General features: G+C 46.0%; 1 protein-coding gene and 1 non-coding gene across 2 annotated transcripts in view; both read right to left on the reverse strand.

The window, feature by feature from the left end:
- The window catches only part of TMEM131L (transmembrane 131 like), a 146,185-nt gene that overhangs the window by 79,059 nt on the left and 45,847 nt on the right, over positions 1-21,279 (reverse strand).
- On the reverse strand, positions 6,672-6,775 carry LOC132236242 (U6 spliceosomal RNA). The gene has a single exon (XR_009453205.1). It is a non-coding gene; the product is annotated as a U6 spliceosomal RNA (small nuclear RNA).

Genomic DNA, 21,279 nt, shown 5'->3' on the forward strand with positions numbered 1-21,279 from the left:
ATATTATTACATTTACACATTTAACCACACCATGGGCTATAAAGGACTCCTTTGGCTAACTGGCTAAACAACTTTACAAAAACCGACCAAAGAAAAGGCCAGTAATTAAGTCCCAACTCCCATTCCAACTTTCACCATGCAGCTTCTCGCCTATGGCTTAAAGACTTAACATCTTTCCCTAGACTCTACAAAGTGTTAAAATAATTAAATATGATTTTTAAATCCGTGAAATGCAAAGTACATTTGTGTTGCCTTTTGGCTCAAGGACAACAAATTAGCATGGAAAAGAATTCGGTACTAGAGGTCTCCAGCAGTCACAGAGTTGGGCAGATGATGCTAGAAGCCAGAGCAGAAATTCACAGGATGAAAGAGGCATGGGGAGATGAGGGATGAGGGACTTTTCCTCGTCAATCACAAGTGTATGCAACACTGTAGCTCTTTTCAGAAAAGCAACTTTGAGTTCCCAAAGTGTCCATATAATCCATATGGCTTTAGATATTAGTTCTCTGAACCTGAGCCAGGTATTTTTTTTTAAAGCTCGTCTCTAACCCTTTAAGCACATCGGTAGCTAAACTTGCTGGTATTGTACAAGCATTAATGCTCGATCCCACTGACATGCATGTCTTCACTCCACCTGCAGTAGAGAGTATCACAGCCGTGTGTGTGTGTGTGTGTGTGTGTGTGTGTGTGTGTGTCCCTGTCCCTCGAGGGGCCAGCCTGATGACCCTCTTGGCCGCAGTGAGTGAAGGAGCCAGCTGCTTTGGTCTACCAGGAAGAACACAGCGACTGTTGCTCAGCTAGCTCGTGTCTCAGGGCAGTGCTGCTTCTCAGAACACCTGCACAGCACTATTCAACAAGTTGAAGACTCCTCCCTTTAAAACGAGGGGGAAAAAATTTACCCTTGAGTATAATTTTTTAAAGTATGTAGAAGTGCTTTTAATGGGACTGTGAAGCTGTCCACTAAACACACTAGCACACGCCACACACGTGCCCACAGAGCGTGACGTACTCCTGCCACGCTCACTTGTGTGAGAGAATGTCACTGTCAGAATGTCTTGAAAGCTGATTTTTCTCATGTGAACCCTGAGGAACATGGACTGGAGAAATCCATCTAGAAGGTGCCCAGAAAAACAAATGCTCCTTAACTCAAGTCAGAGGGGCTGGAGGTTCTTTTGTTTTTTGTTTTTTTCTAGGGATGGGGGAAAGGGAGTGTGGTAACTTAAAAATGTGTTATGTCACAAGCAATTGTCCCTTGAGAAATCATGCTCACGGTTTCATGGTTTCTTTCCCAGGGTTCTGTGACAGAGGTTGTTCTTGGCCCTTAATATCCCCCTCTCCTTCCATAATTTTTAACTGGTCACATTTCCCAGGCTCCCTTGCAGCTGGGGATGGCCATGGGACCAAGTTCTAGCAAATGGGATACAAGTTGAAGTAACACGAGGCAGCTTCCAGAAACTCTTTGGCCCATTCCTCCCATCTGTTGTCATGAACACACATGTCGCCACCCTACACCTGAAGAGGAGCAGGTCGCACGGAAGGGGATGCGGTGCTCTTGAGGGAGCCCGAAGTTACAGAGCTCTAGACCAGGGGTGGGAACCTTTCCTCTGCCAAGGGCCATTTGGATAATTATAACATCATCCGAGGGCCCTACAACATTATCAGCTTAAAAGCTAGCTGCTATATTCGGTCACACATTTCATTAACTCACCCCTAGTGCCATGGCAGGGCCAGACCAAATGATTTCTCATGTCGGACTTCCCCACCCCTGCTCTAGACTCTGACAGGACAGAGAAACACTATCTTATTCTTATTTTTTGTTTGCTTGGTGTGGGGGAGAGGCGTTTTCTGGGGGGAGGGGGGCAAGGGAGCTTTGGAGGTGATATAATTTAACCAATCCCCTATATTTGAAGTTGCCCTTTAACACATTTTGATTTTTAAACTGCATATCAAAAACTCACATGGTGGTACTCGGACTATCAGGAAGAACATTTTGTAAAGTGTATGACTGTCTGATCACCATGCTGTACACCTGAAAGCAATACAAAATAATAGTGGGAGAAAACAAAACAAAACAAAAATGCGACCTTGTTCTAAATCACTCGTCTTTTAGAACTCTGTTACCTCGCAACTTAACTCTCACTGCAACAGCTTCTCACCCTTGGCAAGCCCCAGAGCCTGCCAGTGGCCACTGCTCAACAGAGCGAGCACCAGGCAGCTGGCCCAGGCTCCGGGCTCTGCCGGCCCCGGGGAGGCAGGCTCCACGGCCAGCCTTTCATGTGGTTCAGAACCAGAGCTTCCCAATAAATCAGGAGCTAAACGTCTAATGCAATAAAACTAACCCCAACATAACCCAAACCTGATGGTGAAACAAAGAAAATTCTAAATAAAGAAAGTAGGGTTCCTGCTGCCTTTCACTGGGAAAGCCAGGGACTGTGGTGCTGGCCGACGGTGGCTCTGGTCACATGCGAGGGTCAACGAAGAAATGCCACATATGAACTGCCTTTAGGGCTGGACACACAGAAACTAGCTTCTAATTCAGAACCTTTTGTTCTGCCTGATGTCTCCTGTGCAGGGACAAGCCTCCATGCGGGGGCACGCGAGGATCTCTGTGAAACACTCGGGGGAACCCAGACTGAAGTGGCCACGCCAGAAATAGAGGAGGCGCTAGAAGGATCACACAGGTGAGGTCTCCACCTGCCCTTCCAGGAATGAAGTCCTAGAAGGGACCGTGCGGATAAGAGCCCGACACCCTTTACACTGCAGTGAAGGCAAAGAGTAAAAATTACTCTACTTTTTAAAGGCCGCTGGAAACTGCCTCAATTATCGGGACACATTACCTCCTTCCCCTGGGTGGCTGGCAGGAGCCCTACAGTGGAGTCCGGCTCCGTCTTAATCTACCTCAAGTCCTTCGACACGGTGTCCAACGGCAGAGCTCTTGCAAAACCAGAAGAGAGAACGTGGGGAAAGACAGTGTCCTGTTTCCTAGTCAGTGTTGGGAGGAAGGGATTAGGTCAAAGCAGTGAAAACGTTTGCCAAAGTCCCAGAGCCCATAGAGACTCACTGGGGCCCAATCTGGGACCAACTCACAAAGGCAAATTAGCCAGAAAGATTAGTACAAGAGATCATCTAATGCTGTTGTGATCAGAATTTCAGTTTTCACTGCTACAAAATTAAAGTAACACCCCTAGCCCAGCGGCGTGGCTCAGTGGTTGAGCGCTGACCTATAAACCAGGAGGTCACAGTTGCATTCCTGGTCAGGGCATATGCCTGGTTGTGGGCTCAATCCCCAGTAGGGGGCGTGCAGGAGACAGCCTATCAATGATTCTCTCTCATCATTGATGTTTCTATCTCCCTCTCCCTTCCTCTCTGAAATCAATAAAAATATATTTTTTAAAAATTCTAAAAAATAAAAATAATCATCAACAACAAGTGCTGGCGAGGATGTAGAAAAAAAGGAGCCCTTGTGCACTGCTGGTGGAAATGCAGACTGGTGCAGCCACTGTGGAAATCAGTATGGAGTTTTCTCAAAAAAAATTAAAAATGGAACGGCCCTTTGACCCAGTAATCCCACTTCTAGGAATATAGCCCAAGAAATCAGAAACACCAATCAGAAAGGATATATGCACCCCTATGTTCATAGCAGCACAATTTACAATAGCTAAGATTTGGAAACAGCCTAAGTGCCCATCAGCAGATGAGTGAATTAAGAAACTGTGGTACATCTACACAGTGGAATACTAGGCTGCTGTAAAAAAAGAAAGAACTCTTACCATTTGCAACAGCATGTATGTGTTAGGGGCAAAAATAGAATATTGGGGACTAGTTATGATTATGGGAAATATTAATCATGCTCTGTTAACCATGATTATATTGGTTAAAGAAAGGACATTCTGACCTGGCTGGGAGTTGTACGTCCCCAGGACCTGGGAGTCAACCTTGGAATTATAGGTATTCTCATTCAAGAACTGCCTATTACCATTTAAAGATTAACAGCCTTGTTGCCCAAATAATGAAGTTCCACCCCAGCCTCCTACTTCCCCATGCCTGTAATCCCTACTTCCCCATATAATCCTTATCTTACCCTAAATGAGCAGCTGGCTTATGTGGGGCTGGAGAGCAAATTTTTGTGGATGACCTGCAGCTCTCCCATACTGCCGGCAATAAAAGCTCATATATGATGCAACCCTGTCTCTGCTGAATTGGCTCTAGTGACAGGCAGCACGGACCACTGGTTGTCCCGTTACAGATGGACTTGGAGAGCATTATGCTAAGTGAAATAAGCCAGTCAGAGAAAGATAAATAGCACATGATCTCACTCATTTGTGGAATATAATGAACAACATAATAAACTGATGAGCAAAAATAGATACAGAGGCATAGAAGCATGGAACAGACCGACAAACCTCAGAGGAAAGACAGGGAAGGATGGAAGGAGGGGTAAAGAGACCAACCAAAAAGCCTGAATACATGCCTATAAGCATAATTAATGGACACAGACAGTAGGGGTATAAGGACATGTGCTGGGAGTGGGAGCAAGCGGGGAGAGGTCAATGGGAGAAGGAGACATATGTAACACTTTCAAAAATAAAGAATTTAATTTCAAAAAAAATAAATAAATAAAGTAACCCCCCTAGGTCCACTGGGAGCATTAAGTGAGATGGGTTTGTAAATAGCTTTGCAATGGGCCCAGTAGAGTGTTTGCCCAGGGAGCGGAGAAGTGTCTGTTCTAAGGTCGTGGGGAAAAGCAAAATAGTTTCATACTGAGTCCCATGGACTCTACAGAAGCCAATCAGGCTAAAACAGAATTTCATGTGTGGGGGTAGTGGGGCGGGCAGACCGCCTCCAAACTTAATTCAAGGGAGATGACAGCTCCAGGCTGCACTCCAGGGGCACAGCTGCAAGTAGCAGGAGCCTCCCTTTCCATTCAGCCCAGGGAATTTAATTGTTCTTAATTACACAGCCACCACTCATATGCAAATAGTGCATGAAGGGTTTTCCTTTTAAATTGTAATGTTTCTTTCAGATTCTCGAGGCACTGAAGTGTTACTGCTGAAGATGTCACCGAAGAAAGCATGGCCCTGTGGTGGCTCAGGGTAGGAGGAGGCCCCTCTCCACCCGCCCACTCTCCCTTTGTCCAGCCCTGCAGGCTGTTACTCTCCCACCGCCAGGCCTGCCCCAGGCTGGCTCCCGGGTCTCCTTTTCAGCCTAGTTCTTCTCTAACACCTTCCCCGCTCTTTCCAGCACTCTCCATCTCCAGACAAAGCGCAGTGTGAGTGGGGCAGCGGAGAGGAGAGGGGAAAGCAAGCATCAGCTGGCAGAGAGGCTGTTTTATCTCTTCAGTCCCTGCTGTTGGAGTCCCGATGAACGTGGACTCCAAAAGGAGAGCTTGCTGAGAAACACTGTTTGGAAGAGAATAATCGCAACATGAAAAAAGTGCTGGCAACAAGTCAATAAAAGGAAACAAAGCTTCCATGTTCAACATGATTACAACCAAAAGCCCTACCGAGGAAGATGAGAAGGCGATTAGCAGAATATTAAACAGGGCCGTGTTAGGATGGGTGGGATATGAGTGACAGTCCCCTTTCCCCCAGCTTTCCAAAATTGTTAAGTAGTTTGATACCTTTGAGAATATGCCAAATGTGTGGAGTTACGTTGCTGCTAGAAAACTCAAGGGCGATATAGGGAAGGTACATTCTTCTTAAATAGTTATTTCTTTGTGTGGATTCAAAGAACACATTTCCACATTTATAAGTTACTTAAAAGCTAACAAAAGTTTCAATTCTGAAACCACTTTCTTGTTCCTTTGCTCCACACTCCCTAACTCATTGGTTACTTCCTGTCTCTGTGGCTTCTCCTTCCACCACCACCACCACCTCTTTACCAAGCCTTCGCTTCCCCCTCTACAATCAATCACTCATTCTGTGATCTGATCCAGTCTCCAGGCTCTAAACATCACCAGAGCTTACACTCGACCCAACTCTCTCTCCAGTCCCAGCACTCTGGGTGCCCACCCACAGGTTCACTGGAAAGTCTAAAAGACATTTTTTTAAAAGTCTAAACCACGCCCGCCCAGTGTGGCTCAGTAGTTGAGCATCAACCTATGAACCAGGAAGTCACAGTTCGATTCCCACTCAGGGCACGTGCCCGAGTTGCAGGCTCCCAGTCATCAATGATTCTCTCCCATCATTGATATTGCTCTCCTTCTCTCCCTTCCTCTCTGAAATCAATAAAAATATATATTTTTTTAAGTCTAAACCAACACCCATGACTTTACTCAACCCACTCTATCCACAGCCATCGTGGCTCAGTTGTTGAAGCCAATAATTTTGGAATCAATCATCCTTGTCTGTTTTCTGCCTCATACCCCACATCAACCTACTGGAAATTTTGTGTGAGCTCTGCTTTCAAAACATACCCAGAACCTCACCACCTGCACCCTGGTCCAAGCACCAACATCTCTGAGTTCTTGACTATTGACTACAATAGCCTCAAGCGGTCTCCCTGCAGTCTAGGCTCAACACCAGCCAGGCAGCTTCTTAAATCCTAATTCAGATCCCTGCTCTGCTCCAAACCCTGTGATGACTCCCCATTTCCAAGGTCTCACATGAACTGAGCGCCACACTCTCCCCCGTGACCTCACCACCTTCAATTCCCTCTTTTTTTTTTTTTTTTTTAATAAGGAATGTTTCACAAATTTGTGTGTCATCCTTGTGCAGGGGCCATGCTAATCTTCTCTGATTCATTCCAGTGCTGCCAAAGCAAGCACCAATTCCCTCTTTGATACCTGTCCTGCTCTAACCACTCTGTAAGCACTCCAGGCCATAGTTCCCACTGTAAATCAAAACCTTTAGTATCTACAAATACCAGTTACACAAAAATAGAGGCAAGCTGAGGTGCGGCCTGCATCTGACCCTCAGCCTCACTTCTGCAGTTGCACCCCTATTTCAAGCATCAATGGAGTGCAGATGTGTACCCCACTCCCACATCTAGTCCTCTAGCTGGAAAGGGGGTGAATGTGCCCAATGTGAGGATAGAAGATCTGAGAGATGGAGAGAGAATCCTGAAATTCACTTACTCCTAAGGCCAGCAACCCTCCTTCTTCCAGGTCATAAGAGCTAATAAATCCCTTTTAATGCTCAAGCTAAATGACTGTAACTGAAAAGGTCCCAACTGGTAGTTCGATGAACCCAGTAACTCAAATGTAATTCATGAAATCAAGTAACCTTTGGAATATTAAAATACATGTTATGACTCTATATAAAAACAAATGCTTTCTGAGAAAAAAGATGAACCTGCATCCGCACCAAAAAAAAGCAAGGGGAGTGGTCTGCATCTTTATAAAACCAATTGCTTCTTCTAGGAGAGGCAGAAATGTTCTCAAATTAGATTGTGGTGATGGCTGCACAACCCTGTGACTATACTCACAGCGCAGTGAAACACACTTAAAATGAGTGAACTGTATGGTGTGTGAATTGTATCTCCATAAAGCTGTTAAAAAAAACACACACCAAAAAGAACCAAAAGCAAGCACACACGCCAGCCTCCAACATCCAGCATTCATCAGGATTCAGCATAGGAAAGGAAAGAGGAGGCGCTTTCTGCATCTTCTCATACATGTGCTCATACTTCCTTCCTGCGCACACAGACGCCTCCTACACAGCAAAAATGGGAAAATGCCATATGCAGATGCCTCTGATTAGGGCCGGCCACATTTCCCATCATTATGCAGCCTAATTCCTGCCTTTTATCCAAATGCAGACTCCTTCTGCCTAATTTCAGGCAGCCTGGCAGCTGCAGAGGAAGAACAGCTTGCCCTTCCGAGGAGGCCCATTTGACATAGAATCCCTGCTGCTAAGAGGACTCCAGTCCTCGACATGTCAATCACGTAGGCACGAGGAGACCTGGGAACAACGGCGACTTCCTTCTTCATCTGCGAGCATGTTCCTTCCAAGGCCAGCATGAGAAGATGGAGAGAAGGGCAGGCTTCAAGACTAGTTTTGGTATTGGGGGCGGGGGGCGGGGGGGGGAATGAGGGGAGGGAGGTGGTAAAGAATCAAATAAGAGCAGAGCAAGTGCTTACACAAGACGCGCTCTCTCCCCGGCTATCTCCATTTTCATATTAATCTTCATGAACACGTGCGCCCTGATCTTTAAACCACCTGACCTCCAGAGCTCAGTGCACTCCCATATGACTCAATTATTCTCCAGATAATCCCTTGACCCCTCTTCAGAGGAGGCATTTCCCTATTTTCAATAGCTTTCCTTGTGGTTTTTCCTTTAACTATAAACAGAGATTTTTTAAAAAAAAATATTGTAACTGTACTTGCTACAATGAAATAGGGTATTACATTGCGAAGGGCCATAGTTACTCAATGAAATACTGTATATAAAGCGTTCGGTTAAGTTTTTAACTCTAATGACAAACAACCCAATTGTTATGCTGTATTCAGTGACACTTTCGAAATATATTTCTTTCCTCTAGTAATAGCAAAACAGGGACATCCTGTACACCCTACACTAGAAAGACTGGCACATTCTGACATCAGTTACAGAATTCATCACTTTAAATTCAAGAAAAGGTGAATCCCTAGCAGGGGAATCTTTAAAAATGTGTAGCTTCTAAACATTCCCTCCTCCCTTAAAGAAAAATCATCATGAGCACCAGCTCAGGGAGTCAAGAAATGTGGGCCACTGGTACCCAATTTGGTGCCTCTCAGAGATAACGAGGGGCAACCTTAAAAAACAAAACAAACTATATATATATATATATATATATATATATATATATATATATATATATATGTGTGTGTGTGTGTGTATACACACACATACATACACACACACACACACACACACACACACACACACACACACACACACCCTAGGACTCCACGAGCTCTTCCTGAATCAGAATATCTGGGGACAGAGCCTGGAAACAGGGATTTGGGGAGCAGCTCCCCCGAGGAACTCCACCGTCCCTGCTTCCATTAGGAAAGCAGGTGTGCATTTGGGATCCACAGACCCACTTATCCATCTCTCCGCTGTTCATCCCAGGACCCTTCCAGGGACACCTCTGTTTCTAACACAACTCGTTTCCATTCTAAAATCCCTCCGTCTCAGGGAGAGCCAGGTTGCAGGAAACGAGCTAGCTATTTTAAGCAGGAAGGGATGGTCACACAGGGAACTGATGCTTCTGTGATTGTTGAAAGGTTCAAGGGAGCAGGCTCTATGCTGGGCCTCCAGGAAGGACTCCCAAACAACAGGGAACTGGCCCCCAAGGGTGCTGGTGCCTCTGTCATGGGGAAGGCGGGGCACCCCAGGAAGCTGCCCTGGGGCTACTGAGTCAGGAACATCCTGCCAGCTGTGACCCCAGGACCTGGGAGCTGCCTCTGTCACCTTTCCTGGTCCTATGCCAATATGCTCTAAGCTGGATCCTGGGAAGAATCATTCACTTCCTGCTACACTTCGCGTTAATGAAATATGTTTCTGACGCTGCTTCACTGAAGAGCAGTCACCAGAACTGACTCCAGCATGGCCGCCTACCCTGAACAGAGGACCCGACTCGCACAGACTGAGGCCTCACTCACTGTCCAGCTGTCTCTAACACCCCCAAGTCTCCCGCACCTACCTTCCTTCCTCTGGCCTTTTCCTCTCCATTGCCCCTTCTCGTGCAGACAGCTGCTAATCCAGATCCCAGGACTGAGCCTGATGACATCTTTTGCATTTCTTCTTCTTTGATTCAGCTCATCATGCAGCCTGTCTAGTTTGTGTGTGTGTGTGTGTGTGTGTGTGTGTGTTTAATACATGTTTTTTTTATTATTATTATTTCAGAGAGGAAAGGAGAGGGAGAGAGAGATAGAAACTTCAATGATGAGAGAGAATCATGGATTAGCTGCCCCTTGCACACTCCCTACTGGGGATGGAGCCTGCAACCCAGGCATGTGCCCTTGACCGGGACCGAACCTGGGACCCTTCAGTCCGCAGGCTGAGGCTCTATCCACTGAGCCAAACAGGCTAAGGCCAACCTGTCTAGTTTTGTGTGTATGTTTGTTTGTTTGTGTTTTTTTGTTTTTTTTTGTGGTTTGTTGTTGGGTGTTTTTTTTTTTGCTCCTGATTCTTATCATCCAATAAACTGGCTGTATGCCCCCAAATCCCATCATTCACCAAATGAATGACACTTGAACTAAGCAGATAGGATGACTACAAAATATATTAACACCACCTTCACCAGAAAATTCTAATAATCACATTATCAGCATGTGCCCAAATGCAACCAGCATTTTTTCACATACTAGTCTTTTCTGGGCCATACGTCCAACTCAGCCTTAGGTGCTACGAGTGAGTAAAAAACCCTGACCATAAGGACTTGATATTCTCAGAAGAGCAACAGAGACTTAAGACAAAAGGACAACAGAGACAGCAAGAATTTTAGATGCTGCAAACAGACTATCTGACACCAATATGAACTAAAAGCTACTCAGATTTGAAATGATGAGAGCTGTCCTTTTTTAAAAAGCATGTGTGAGGTCTCCAGAAAGGAACATATGGCAACATCTTGTGTAACAGCCCACAGAGTCCATTTTTGCAATCAGATCTTACTTAATACAATACACTGTGTGACTTCAAATCATGGGCATATGTCAAATACAGAAAATCTCCCACAGCTACCTGGGCAGGGTGGGAAATGAAGGAAGATCTTTAAAGCAAATGAATCCGTTCCCCACACAGGGAGTCAGGCCAGAGAGTACACCTCAGATGTGATACAAGTTGCACATGGGCCCTTGATTTCTGAATTTAATTTCTCCTCTGAGTAAACTATTTTTATTTCTAGATTTCACTAGATATCATATTTGTGCTGGCATTAAGACTCCCCCCACCCCACCCCCTGCCTGAGGATTCCGCTTTCTCTTCTTAATGGTTTTTCACCGTTTTCAACCCACTCCCTCCAAATCAGCCGCATCTGTTTCTAAATAAGGTGTCCACACAGGCCTCTTACTTTACATATTCACTCTTAGTAAGTGGAAACACACACTTGGAGTTTCTCTTCACATTATGCAGAAGGTGGAAGAGGCACCCACAGAAGCTTGCTAATTTGTTTTAAGTGGAAAATTTTTACTTTCATTTTTTTTTTGTAAAAGGATTCCATCTCACCTACCACACTCACTTTAGAAGTATGCCTTAAATAGGAAACTCAAAATAACCAATCATTTCTTTTACTACTGTAATGATAACCAAGTCTATATGGAACAAAACATTTCCACCATCTAGAGATGAAAGTCAAAAGTTCACGGACACTAGATGAAGTGTCATTTCCCCTAAGCACCGAGATAAAATTAATCACAAAATATCCTGGAAATCACCAGTGACCACGGAACAGAGGAGACCGATGAGGGGAACCTGGCGCCCTCTGGACAGCGATCCCGCCTCCTGATTCCAGAGGATATAATCCTTCCAGACCAGACTAAATAAATACCCAGCTGCCCTACAGAAAGGGAGCAAAACCTCAAAAGCCTGGTGTGACCGACAACAGCAGATAAGAACCCACGGCTGATTGTTTAAAATCTCCTCTCTCTCTCTCTCTCTCTCTCTCTCTCTCTCTCTCTCTCTCTCTCTCTCTCTCTCTCTCCCCCCGAGGGAGGCCTGGCTCCCCACTATTTCTTTTTTTTTTTTAATGCTCACCCGAGGATACGCTTTTATTAATTTGAGAGAGAGAGACAGACAGACAGGCAGGCAGGCAGGCAGGCAGGCAGACAGAAATAACGATGTGAGAAACATTGATTGGAAGCATCTCAGTGTGTCACAACCTAGGTATGTGCCCTGACCAGGAATAGAACCTGCACCCTTCTGGTGCACGGGATGATGCTCCAAACTGAGCCGCCTGGCCAGGGCTGCTCCCTCTACACTATTTCTTAAGTCTTGGAAACTCTACAACTGAGGTGTACGTGATTACTGTCTTGTTCGATACAGCAACTTTGATACAAACACATTAGGAGACAGGCCTGGGAAGGGAACCTAGGAGACAAGACCGGGATTTTAAAGAGGAACCTGGGAGAAAATGCAAGTGGGAAGGTTGTTTCCTCCCTAAGTTCTAAAGTAAGCCTTTTCCTCCTCTCCTTGCTTTTAATCGAACACTTGTTCTCACCTTGTTTTTAACTGTTTGGTTGTTTTTAAGCCTAGAGGTTTCCCCCTAAATTTCCACAGGTGAATGAATGAGTTTATCTGCATTACTGCAACCAGACTGTACACTCTATTTTAAAAACCAGCCGTCTTTTTTCAATATTTTCAAACATACCACAGTTTTCTCCGGTCTCTAGAAAAGAATACAGTAAATATAAAACATGTTTCTCGACCCACACAAATCTATCAACGCCAACTGCTAGGAGCTCACAGGCAGCCTTCCTCTGTTCTGTTTTCATATCCTAGTTCCCCCTATCAATAAATTCCCATTTTTACAACTAACTAACCCTCCCTTTGAAGAAGCAGGCTGTAACCTGTTTTATATTATCGAATGCCAAAATCTGGAAGTAAGTTGAGGCTCTGATATTTCCCTCCCACCCGCCCCCATTCTAAAAAGCCATCCATATCCACCCTGTTCTCGGCTGCAGAGACAGGAGAGCCCGGAGCGCGAATGCAGGCCCAGGGCCTCGCCGGTGATGTCTTTCACATGCCAAGGAAATCCAGCCCAGATCAAGGGGAAAAGCAGCTGCTCACGTTAACGGTACAGACAGCCGGCACTCTAACAACACACAGGACCAAAAATCAAAGGAGCCTTTAAAAATATGGTACCAAGAAGATGAAACGGAAGAGAAACGAAGTGAAGGTGGTCCGCTAAGGCAGGAAAAACTAACACAGGGACAGTGAAAGGGCGCCTGTCAGGTACTTGGGCAGGGAGCCGCCGAGCACACTTAGCATCACTAAGTACGCATCGCTGTGCAAACAGTGTGGTCTTTACAAAAAGAGCCGCCCAGCACAGAGACAGTCTCCGCTTTACCTCCCCAGCACATTCCTAGAAACCAAAACATAAATAAAGCCAATCATATGTTCCCATGGGAACGACTTCCAAATGGAAGGGTTACATCCTGGCCAAAGGCACCAAAGAAATCACAGCAATGACGATATTGCACAAAACCTATGACACAGCTACAGACCCTGCAAATCCTATACAGTGGTCAAATCAAGCCAGAGCATTGGAATTTGATGTCAGAAGTGGCTTGACAGACCGCAGGGTCTAACTCTCTCCTCCAGGCCAGGACATGGAAACCCAGAGGACCACTTGCCCTAGATCAAGCATCTGGTTAAAAGCCAACTGAGAAACAAACCCAGGCCTCCTACCAACCAATCCACGGGCCATTAGACAAAAGTCCCATAAGACAGACCCCCCAAAATCATACTCTGTTATTATAGAAGCTGCCTCCAAAATAAGACATACATGGAGCAAATAAAAATATAAGCACCCATATCACATGTTTTACCTGCAAGCAATGTCATCCATGAAGAATTCTACATGTGTGCTTGTGATTAGCAACTACTTTCTTGTGAGTCTTTCTTACCATTTACAAAGTACTGTGGGAGAAGACTGGGACTGCCAATCGGGGGTAGCCATGGCATTTGGCCATTCGGTCCTTCTGATTGGAGCCTCGGCCTCCCTGGCCACAGGACCTGCGTGTGACCCCAGGCAGGCCCACCAGGGTTCCTGCGGGGACCACGTGCACTGGGCAGGAATTCTCAGGGTGCAAAGCTTTGAGAAAGGCAATGTAGCCCAGCCAGTGCCAAATTCCCCACTAGCCTTTCTGCAGGAGAGATGGCAAAAGTAAACAGGAGGGAAATGTGGGAAAGGCAGAAAGACAGCCTGGCATACTTACAGTGAGCTGGTACAACACTCTTAGGACATTGGGATACTGATGATTTCCACCCTCTTTGTTCTTTTATGAATTACCTAATCTTGCTGCAACAAACATGAATTTTGTAATGAGAAATGTAATGAGAAAACTATGTCGTGAAGTAAGGGCAGGGCTGGTAGTCAACTAGAATGGACTCCCTTCACTGGCTCTCTGAGGCCTTTTCTGATTGGCTGGATCCTTTGGGATTCCTGAGCCTGGCCTAAAAAAACAAGAAAACTTTCAGTATAATCCATAAGGCTGACAGCAGGGTTGAGGGTGTAGCTTCCTTTATGGGTGTGGCCCTGATCTGGACATCAATCTTAATTTTCTTTTAACACTAGCTAACTGCAGACCTTTTCCCACAACGCTATCAGTAAGAGTGTTCATTGTTAGTCAACCATAAAAATTCAACTACAAAACCTGAGGCTAGTTAGAAGCAGCTAACCTCCTCGGACTGCTCTCCTCAGCACACCCTTCACAACTGTTTGCCAACCACCTGTACAAATTTCAGTCTTTGTATTTCTAAAACCTTAATTCCTTCTCCTAGAGACTTCCTCTTCTTCTTACCTCAGGTCTTACCTTCAGACTTGCATCAGATTTGGCTTCCTGCTACACAAGACTGGGCTGTTTCCCTTTAAACTTTTTAATTTTATTATATCTCTCTCCCCTCCCCATTTCATTCCTGAGACAACTGTCCCCACCTCTAGCTTTAGGCACACTGCCTGGCCTCCTATCTTCTGAAAGGAATTTCATTCAACAGACAGCAATGGAGACAGAGGAAATTCCTAAGTTTCACAAATACTTCTAGTTGAAAAGCAACATAATTCTGGCAGTTTTGATGAATGTGGTTTGCCAACTGCTGACATAATATTTGGGATTGACATTCACAGGAAACTATTTCAGGTCTTAATTTGACATCAAATGCTAAAGGCACAATAAATGTGGAAGGCAAAAAAAAAAAAAATACAGGTAATCCTACAGTCGCATGGTGTTTAGGTATTTTTTAGACCAAAGAAAACACAGTACCATAGAAATATTACATGGTGGCCCAGCCAGCATGGCTCTGTGGTTGAGCATCAATCTATGAACCAGGAGATCATGGTTCGATTCCCGGTTAGGGCACATGCCTGGGTTGTGGGCTTGATCCCCAGTAGGGAGACATGTAGGAGGCAGCCAATCAATGATTCTCTCTCATCATTGATGTTTCTAGCTGTATCTTCCTTTCCCTCCCTCTCTGAAATTTAAAAAAAAAAACACGTTAAAAAGAAATATTACATAATGGTTAAGTGAACAGATGAAGCCATAAAAACCTGCTCAGTCCTGAAGTCCTAAAAAGACTAACCACCAAGTACCAGAGTGGCTGTGGGGAAGCGCAGGGGGCTGCACCCCAGCAGAGGTGGCGGGGTTTCCTCTGCCCTGTCTAACTCACCAGAGGTAACCGAGGCAGGGCCTCAAGCAAACCCATGTGGAAAGTGCTCTGTGGGAGTGGGAGGGTGGGGAAGCCAGGGAGGAGGGTGGTGCAGAAGGAAAGAAGAAGAGAGGAGTCCGAATTGAGGTGAGAACCAAGATGGGCCCGGTGCAGAATGAGACATGGGAAGGCCCACCTGCTGGGCAGGCGCTCCATCCACTGGAGGAAACATTTATTAAAGAAGATCTAGGGCTAAAGCACCCAGCTCAGTGCAGGGGAAACAGCATTTACTAGTAAAAATAACACCAGGATCTTGCTCTTAAGGAACTCCATCTCACTAGGTGGAGACACACACGAGACCAGAGAACTCGGCAGATAGAGCACCGAATGCTCAGGCAGCAGGGACAGGGGGGCTTCCTGGAAGCTACAGCTCACCGAGCGAGTCTCAGGGGACCAGAGAGCCGGCCCTCTTGGCTTTGCATTTCCCTTCACTTCCATCCTGGGCCCCCTCCTTCCCCAGGTGCTCGGCACAAACCCACCCCCCGTGGAAAGAAAGGGACTACCCTTCTGAGGTCGCCTGGTATTAGCACATCACGATAGCCAGGCCACCTATTTACTACAAACTTACGAACTTAGAAAGTCGAAATTAAAGGGCACAAAACAGGAACTCAAAACCCACAAGCTGAAGCTTCAAAGGTGAGAATGTCCCATTTCATAAAAGGTGGTTGAGGGTTCCCACTTGACTGTTCCACATTCTCCCCCACTCCTTCACCACAGTCCCAAACAGACTCACACTTGATTTCTCACCGTCTTCAACACACACTCAACGGTTTCTTTCACATCCAAAGAGAAGACCACAGGCCCTGGTATGCACAGGGCTTTACGCCAAGCCATTCTGCTTAAAGATGTGACCTCGTAGAAGCACAAACACTACAAGAGCAAAAGCATGATGGGCTATTCCGTTCTCCTCTAAATGGCTGAAAGACTGTTAAACATGTATTTCTTCTGTAATAAGACCAAGAAATAGGGAAAAAAAGAGCAACAACAAAACAAAGAACATGTGCTATGGATGAACCCTGAAGACATAATGCTCAGTGAAATAAATCAGCACCCAAAGGCCAAACACTGGGTGACTGCACTTATCGGAGGGACCTAGAGGAGCCGAATTCATAGAGGCAGAACACAGGATGGTGGTTGTCAGGGCTGGGGTACGGGGAATGCGGAGTTCTTGTTTAAAAAGCACAGTTGCACTTTTGCAAGATGAACAGTTCTGTGGATGGGTGGTGACAATGGTCGCCCAACACTGGGAATGTACTCAATGCCTCTTAATTCTACTCTTAAAATGGATTAAAATGGAAAATGTTACAGTACATGTTTTATCACAATTAAAATGAATAAACTCTTTCAAAGAAAAGTCTGCAGGAATGTATTGGGTCTAGTGTCCATCAGTACCTAACAACCCACAGACTTCTCTTGAGTAAGGTACCATGGTTCGAGCAATTATGGTGGAGACTCTCTAATTCCTAACTAGGCCATCAAGGGTGACACGTGTACTGAGAGAACCTGCCTGGGAGGCCTGGGCCCAGACTTTTCCCTTGAGAAATAGCCACCCCCTTCCCTCCCAAGGATGTTAGAGCCTTATCTGCAGCACAGCCTCCACCACCATTAACTGATCCCTAACACACATTCCCTGAGACTCATCTTCTCCAGCCTCACGACCGCCTTGAAGAGTGGTGGCACCCCCAGTCCAGACATGAAACAGGGCCCAAGATTACACAGAGGACAGCGGCTCAAGTCTGTGCATCACCCACCTGTGGGCAGGGCTGCTCCCCAACGTGGACTCTCTCCCCACTAAAATCACAGCCACAAAGAACTGGCTTTCGGGTGGACTGCAAGTCCCTTCAGGCCCTGGTTCCTGCAGCTCACCCACGCAGACACCTGCTCTGCAACTTCAGGGCACTGCTTTCGTGCTGGATCCAAAGACCTCACCTGAAGAAGCGGGAGCTGCAACCACCCCACGGCAGGCCCCCGTGCTTCTCATGAATGACGCTTCAGAAAAAAACGCTTGGAGTAGCGCTCCAATCCTTTCCATTGCGTGATCGATGCAGCTCAGTCAGGAAGCCCTGGCGCCCCCGTTGGCCTCTATCACAAAAGAGTAACAGCTCCCCCTCAACCTGCTCAGCCATTAGGGAACAGAGAAGAGACAGCTCAGGGCCGGCCTTTCCTATTCTCTCATCACGGCTTCTCAAACTTCCCCCCGAAACTCCCCTGACAAAAGAATTCACTGCTCCAGGGATCCAGGGCCTTCCCAGTTTCCTGCCTAAATGGAGAAAAAGGGCTAAAGGCTGGCTGTCTTTTTTTAAGATGGGCTTATTTTCATATCAAACTCTTCCTTCCAAGTCTCAAGTAAAATTGGTACCAAGAAAGATGGGCCATGTTCCAAGCCTCCAGAAACCTCCCGCCCCCAAAGTGAGCTCAGATGAGGAAGCAGGTCTGGCTGTCCGGCACGCAGAGGCCCTCATGGCCGGCCCCCGGATGAATTCCTGGCAAGATCTTCCCGGAGCAAATGACTGCTGATTGTGTCATTGGCTTGGCATTTATGCACCGGGCTTTACGGCGGTGGTTTTGTTTTCGAGTGCATAAACGTGTAAACTCCCTGCGCTCGGGGACGGTCACACTTCCCTATTCGCCCACGACATCAAGTCCTGCTTCTTACACAAAACAGACACTTGGTAGAGCAGGTTCTTCAAACAGTCCTTGGGTAAAAGAGTAAGCGCGGAGGGAGCGACGGCCATCTTCCTAGAGGCTCCTAGTGAATTTCTGTCTCAGGGCCTGGTGGGGGGAGGGGGGGATGGCAGCAATTTATCCCCCTGCCTGGAGGCGCCGATTTTCCTCTGTCCTGGACACTGAAATTGGCCAAATTATATATGTACTAAATGTATGTATTTGCTTTAAAATTACATTTGCCTGTTGTTTCCTTCTCATGGAAACTCAAGTATTAAAGTTTAAAATTGCTCATTCTCCATATTCTACATGTCGACTAATAGAGTCTGACAGGTAAATATGTCAAACTCCTTCCACAGCAATTTAAAGGCGCTCCTATTTTTTTATTTTTTATTTTTTTTGCTTTGTTTTTGTTAATCCTCACTCGAGGATATTTTTCCCATTGATTTTTAGAGAGATTGCAAGGAAATGGGGGGAGAGGGGGAGGGAGAGAGGGAGTGGGAGAGAGAGAGAGAGAGAGAGAGAGAGAGAGAGAGAGAGAGAGAGAAACATCAATGTGAGAGAGACACATTGATTGATTGTCTCCCACACACGACCTGACCCAGGGCCGGGGAACAAACCTGCAACCCAGGTACAGGGCCTTGACAGAGAATGGAACCCACAACCCTCTGGTACACAGGCCAATGCTCTACGACTGAGCCACACTGGCCAGGGCTTCTCTCCATACTTTTATCCCAGTTTTTCTCTTTCTGTGGTGTTAATATCACCTGATGTCAGAGTAAAACATCACTATCTCTGTGGCAAGAATAAAAAATGGAAGCCCTATTCATTGGAATTGGGTACAGTTAAGTCCTCATTTAACGTCATCAATAGGTTCTGCGCCTTTTACGCAAAATGATGTATAACAAAACCAGCTTTCCCTTAGGCTAATGATATAAACAAGAGTTCAGTTCCAGGCCATATCATCAGCATTATAACAAAACAAAGTTCAATGCAATTAACATTATTCGAGGACCTGTTGTACAAAGTCTTCGACTTCAAAACTAAACATGCTAGGCCACTAAATAATTTTCTATCCCAGCTTCTGTCACTGCAGCAACTTTCACTGAAAGGTTGGCCCTGAGCGAGCAACTGCAAAAGACAATATTTACACATGACATCAGACACCTGCTGTTGAAATCCCAGAGGACTTTTCCTACCAAATCTCTAGGGCGAGGCCAAGAACAAAAGGTACCCACAGGGAGGCCACATCTCTCCAGCTCACGTTGTGCGTGCTCATTGCTACTTCTCACTGTTCCTAAGGCTGTCTGATCATCTCTCTGATTTAGTGAGTCCCTGACACACAGAATTTTCCCCCCAGGAGGGTGGGGAGGAAAGTATTCCACACAGAGGCTATAACTGATAGCAGGAAATGTAACAAAGGTGTTCAGAAGTTTTAAAATACAGCAAGTAAACCACAGGTTCAAGTCTCTCAGTGTCTCCATGGCCACAAGGACTTCCAGGTGGCTGCCCTGAGAGGGAGCAAACCAGAAAGAGGGGGCCTCATCAGTAACACAAAGTATGTCCCCTGGGGTCCCAGATTCCAGCAGAAAGCTGAAAACTCGCTGTCATACACCCTAGGGCTGCTGCAAATAGTGTCTGAGCACCAAGTAAGTGAGGCTACTGATTTTTTTAGTAAACCTGTTCCAACATATGCCATAGACTGTCTTTATTGCTTGAAATTGTCACTCGTGATTTTAATCAGTGGGAGATTTCTCAACAACTTACCCAATTTTCCCTTTCCGCAGGTCAGACCAGAGTCTCACTCGTCTGTACCCCTCCCTGCCCTGTCACACACATCACACTTGTTACATATCTTTTCTCTCAAGGAAGACTGAAGGCTGAGACAAAAACAAATTTCTTTTTTTTAATAAATATATTTTTACTGATTTTAGAGAGAAAGGAAGGGAGAGGGAGAGAGAGAGAGAGAAATATCAATGTGAGAGAGAAAGAGTGCTCAGTTGCCTCCTGCACGCACTCCAACCAGGGCACCCCAACTGGAGAACCCTGGCCAGGGACCGAACCCACAACCTGGGCATGTGCCCAGACCCAGAATCAAACCTGTAAGCTTTTGGCATACAGGACGAAGCTCAACCAACTGAGCCACACCAGCCAGGGCAAAAAACAAATTTCTTCACTACATTTACAAGCTTTTCTATTCCATTAGCAATTTCTCAGCTTCTGCTTCTTGCTTTCATAAACTTAGCTGGACACTGGGCTCAGCCTCTTCTGATTCTATTTGCTCCTTGCACTGGCTACTCGAAGTCCCACCTCACCCCTGGCTGCCAGTTTTTTATTGTACCCCAAACACTCTCTTTCAAAACACTGGACAGCAGCCTATAGTGCTTTCCAAAGGTGCGTAGGTAATGAAGAGACATTTTTATGTCCTAGTGTTCAGTCCTCCAATAACAGGGCTCGAGCGAATTCTAGGGCACCCGTGAGAACGCAGCACCTGCTGACCGACCTCCGTTCCAAACATGAGCTGCCTGCAGTCACATTAACGCCCTGCATGTTTGCCCTGATTCTCCAGGCCTCGGCTCTCAGGAAGAACAAGTCAGAAACGTTCTGTTTAACAAAAAGTGTACTGGGGTGTTTTTTCCACCCCGTTATTAAACACACACGTCAACTAAGTTTAGGAAATGTAGAAAACTAGAAAAGTAAACAAACCCCCCTGAAAACCCCATCACTCAGGTTGGGCACATTTTCAAGACATAGAAAGGAGGGTTCCAGAAGATTCCTCCCCAGCGCACAGGCTTTGCAGGGCGTGCGCCACGGAGTGAGGTAGCAGAGAGGCCGTCTGGGCACTGAGTGGCTGGACTGGGCTGTTACAGGAAATCGGGATCGGGCCAAAATAGGTTTGCGACTTCCGGCTAGCACGTTTGGGAACACATGATGGCATAAGCACACATGTACTGCACACAAAATTTATCTGAACTGTTAAAAACCTTCCGAGAGTATTTCTTTCACTGCTACCATATTTTTCATGAGCCTACCAGGAACCAAGCCTCAGAGGAACAAAACAGGCTCCTTGCCTAAATGCTTTAAAAAAAAAAAAAAGGTGTTAAACTTCATGAGTTTCATTCAATTCAACTTTGTTTTGAACACCTAACATGTCCCAGGCAGGGGCAGATCCAGCCTTTGTGGGGCCTAAAATTTATTGTGATTAGGAGGGGGGTGTTTAAGGGGGGGGGGATACATAATATATCTTACTTTCAAAAATTTAATAGA

This window comes from Myotis daubentonii, chromosome 5, assembly GCF_963259705.1.
Source record: "Myotis daubentonii chromosome 5, mMyoDau2.1, whole genome shotgun sequence".
In the NCBI taxonomy this organism is placed as follows: Eukaryota; Metazoa; Chordata; class Mammalia; order Chiroptera; family Vespertilionidae; genus Myotis; species Myotis daubentonii.